The sequence below is a fragment of the Chrysochloris asiatica genome, unplaced genomic scaffold (genome assembly GCF_000296735.1).
Source record: "Chrysochloris asiatica unplaced genomic scaffold, ChrAsi1.0 scaffold00010, whole genome shotgun sequence".
Lineage (NCBI taxonomy): Eukaryota > Metazoa > Chordata > Mammalia > Afrosoricida > Chrysochloridae > Chrysochloris > Chrysochloris asiatica.
In genome coordinates, this window is record NW_006408528.1 from 13,932,258 (window position 1) to 13,936,974 (window position 4,717).

Genomic DNA, 4,717 nt, shown 5'->3' on the forward strand with positions numbered 1-4,717 from the left:
GGTGACCCTGCTGGTTATTTAAAATACCAGTGGCAGAGCCCTCAGAATCACAGCAACTCAACCACCACAGCACAACAGACAGACAAGTGGTGGCTGTTTGGTTTTATGTTGATATTGTCACTTTAAATTTCTATGTTAATCTTGATACAATCATGATATAATCAAGATACAATCAAGATGTTCTCTCCTAATACTATCAATCCTGATACAATCAAGATATTCTCTCCCAAGATGGCAGCCCTGGGAACAGCTGAGTGCTTGATCCATAAAACAATGGATTTCTGGATTCTCCTGCAAATCCCCCAGCTGTAAAACCTCTGATCTTCCAAACATACCTTTGTATTTGTTTCAGAGTCTCAACACTATCTCGTGAGACCTCCTGTCCCAGTATTCTGTGTTGTTATTGTCGGAGCTCCTCATTACACATCTACCTGATCCACCATCTTGAAGGAGCAAGGCCTGGTAGTGTAGTGGTTAAAAATCTGGCTGCGAACCCCGCAGTCAGCAGCTCGAATCCACCTGGCCCTCAGTGTGAGAGAGATGAGACTTTCCACTCCTTGCAGTTAAACAGCCTTGGAGTCTGGCGCATTAATCCACAGCACCACACCAGGACTCCGAATCTTGCCACTCCAAGTTCTCACTGCCGCTCCGTGTGTGTGTGTGTGTGTGTGTGTGTGTGTGTGTGTGTGTGTATATATTATAGTGAGTGTGACTGGGTCTCTAACTAACATGGAGGAAAAGACTGGGTGAAACCAGGTGATCAGGATCCTGACTACCTGTTATTTATGTGTATTATGTTGTTGGTAGTTGTTGGCAAGTTGGCTCCAATTCATGGCAACTTCATGAGAAAGAAATATTGCCTTGTTTGTGTCATCTACAGAATCACTGGTATGCTTAAGGACACTATTGGAGTCACTGTGTGTTTTGAGTTCTTTGTAACCTGAGGTGCTCTTCCTCTGGCACTATTTCAGACAATATATACTGGTGATATGTCGTAAAGTTTTCACTGATTACATATTTTCCTTTCTTGCATGGGTGACCTTGCTGGTATTTGAAATACCAGTGGTATAACTTCCAGCATATAGTAACGCGAAAGTAATCACAGTATGACAGACACATAGATAGGTGGTGGAATGAATGTATAGCATATTTTAACATTTAGTCAGTTTTTTAAAAAAACAAAACAAATAAATGAAAGAATGATCATAAGTAAGAGATGTATCATATCCTTCATTATCTCTTTCTCCCTAGAGAGAACAGGAACAATAAAATTAGGCATAGAGAATATTTTATCCTTTTATGAGGCTCAATCTTGCACAAGACCTCTTTCTAGTGTAAAGAGCCAAGATACCAGCCTGAGGACTAAGGTGTGCTTGGCTCAAGCCACGGTATTTCCAATAGTCTCATATGCATGTAAAAGTTGAAATGAATTAGTAATACCATAGAAGAATTGAAGCATGTGAATTATGGTGTTGGAGAAGAATACAGAAAGTACCTGAACTGCCATAAGAATAAACAAATCTGTATTAGAAGTGCAGCCAGAATGATCCTTAGAAGCCCAGATGATGTCTCTCATAATTTGGACATGTTATCAGGAGGAACCAGTCCCTGGAGAAGGACATCATGTTTGGTAAAGTGGATAGTCGGTGAAAAAGACAGCAACAGCTGTGAGGCTGGCATGTGACCAGGCAATGTTTTGCTCTGTTGTTCATAAGATCACTGTGAATCAGAACCAATCTGATGGCATGTAGCTACAACAACTTGGTGTGGTGCTATAGGATACGCAGCAGACTGCTAATCCCAAGGTCAGTGGTTCAAACCCACCAGTAACTCCTCAGAAACTCCATGTAGGATCTCTATGACTTGGAACCTACTTGACTGCACTTACTAACCTTATTATGTAACATTCTTAAATGCACTCTGTGCTTGACAGAGTATCTCTGGAGTAAATATTTCCTACATGTCCCAACTCAAAAGAAAAATGCCTATGTAGTGAAAGAATTGTCTAAATTTCAACAAAAATATCCTGACCTCTTGTCTCTTAAAACACATTAACTGCTTTTCTTAGCAGATGTGTAAACTCATTGTTAGCTAGCTGGCCAATTTTAGGTTTTATTTTGACTTGTACTAACAGGCAGCAAGAACTGTCTTGATTTATTAAGGAAGTATAAATTTAAATCCTTGAGTGACCAGGCCAGTAATATATATTCATAGTCATTATACTCTATTTATTCCAATCATTCACATACAGCCAGACATCCTTTCTCCAAGGTGTCTGGGAAAGACAACCCCTTCTTAAGTTCACCCACTAAGCCTTTGGGGAGCTAAGGAGATAGAATATCAGACAAGGTTTGTGAACTCTAGAAGCTAATGTGATCCAATGCAATTTCATATCCTTTTTTGTGAAGCAGATGGGTTGTGAAGAAAATCAGGGGCAAGAATCTGGCACATGCATAGGTGATCCTGAACTCACAATAACTGGCATCTTCTCTTTCTTTTACCTATTCTAAGGACTTGGAACACAGAAAAAGCCTAGGCTTGGATATATTGGAAAGCATGCAAGAATGAGAATCTAGTCCCAGCTCTGCCAGCAACTATGGTGAACAAACATGACCAGTAATTTATCTTTCTTGGTCTGTTTGTGGTTGTTAAGTGCTGTTGATTCCATTTCCGACATATAGTGACCTGGTATTGAGTTCCTATAGATAGGTATAAAGAGCTCTGGTAGCGTAGTGGTTACAAATTGGCCTGCGAACTGCAAGGTCAGCAGTTCGAAACTACCAGTTGTTCTGTGGGAGAAAGATGAGGCTTTCTGCTCCCGGAAAGATATACAGCCTCAGAAACCCTGTACAGGGTCTCTATGAGTCAGAATGAGTCAGAACCGACTCCACGGCACACAGCCACCACCACCACCACCATAGATAGGTATAGAAGCAGCTGGTGGGTTTGAACCACCAACCTTTCAGCTCAAACTGACCTTGTGGTCCAGTGCTACACCAGGACCCCAGTCTCAGTTTGGGCCTCTATAAAATAAAAATACTGAAACAGATGTTATTTATAGTGACTCTCAGCATTCAGATTATAAGAATTCCATGCCTTCTTTTACAGAACTCTGAACTATTTTGAGCCCCTGTCTTTTAGTCACAGACACTACAATTGTCATTTGGTGTAGCCATGATGAGACACTCTGAATGACTGTTATGCCCAATTTCCTCCTAGCCTTGCACTTCCTGTTAACTTTGGACAAAGCAATTATTTTACATAGTCTGTGGTAACCTTTTGGCCAGATACTGCTTTAAGAAAACAGAAGCACATTTTTGTCGCGTCCGAAAATGGCTATACTCGGCAACTGTGCGGAAAGATTAAACCTGAGTAGGGGTAATGGGAAATTAGAAAAAAAGGAAGACACAAAATAAAAATAGTAAAGTTGGGACCAGGTGGGACACAGCACACTGATGTAGATACTGTGACACTGACCTAGATTCAGCACTTTTATTATATATCAAAGGAAGTGCTAAGGGCAGGGAAAAATGTACAAAAAACCTCTGGTAGTATTGATGCAAGCAGTAAGCGGGATTTTATCAGAAGAATGTAACTTGTGATTGCTAAGGAGACAGATAGGGCAGCTAGATGTCTTTGCAGACTTAAACTGAAGGTCATACAAGTAAAAAACCTTGCAAGTTCCCTGTCCCCAGAGGCAGCCTGCAAGTTCCTCAGGGGGCAGCTTGACCTGGGAGCAGCCCGATTTTCTGGACCACAACTGTTTAGTTGCAATCCTTCTGTTAAACTACCCCCAAGACTGAGAACTTCAGTTCAAATTGCTCCCAACACATTTTGTCTGTAGTGAAACCAGTGAATAGATGAACTAGAACCCTGGTGTTGTTGTTGTTTTTAAGTATCGCCAAGTTGGTTCCAACCAATAGCAACCCTGTATAGGGTTTCCGAGGAGCAACTGGGGAGCTTGAACCACTGACCTTGAGGTTCAAACTGACTTTTCAGTCCAGTGCATTAACCCACAGTGCCACACCAGGACTCCATACACCAGAACCTTGGTACTTTTTCTTTGACTATAGAATTTATTTTAATCAATTTTAGAAAAGGTAAATACATAATTTTTTGACACAATCTACTGGTTTTCAATACATGCTATCCATCTGTCAACAAGCTTTCATGGTCCCTTATCAGAAAAAGTTTTAGGCTGAGCTGAGCCACAGATGCAGTGCTATCTTCACTTCTTCATCAGAGGTGAATCTTTGTCCTTGAAGGGGTAAGTTGCAATACTTTTTGACTTACCTGTGTATGTAGATGTTCTGGAAAAGCTCACTCTCTCTTGATTATACATCCTACTTGTCATCCTGTAACCTGTCATCATTTCTTGCCATCTGTCCTGCCTATCTTGAGTTCATCAGCCCCTGAAATCTGAGTCAGGAGAAGCCTCCAGCCTGACACCTGACCCACAGGTTTGAAACTTGCCAGTCTCCACAAATACAGGCACCATTTTTCTGAAATCTCTCTTTAAATATTGCTGTTGGCTGTTTAAGTGCTGTAGAGTCAGCTGTGACTCATAGCAACCATGTATAGGGTTTCTAAGGATTGGCTGGAGGGTTTGAACTGCCAACCTTGTGATTAGCAGCCCAGTGCTTATCCTACAACGCTACACCAGGACTCTCTCTCTCTCTCTCTCTCTCTCTATATATATATCTATATATCTATATAT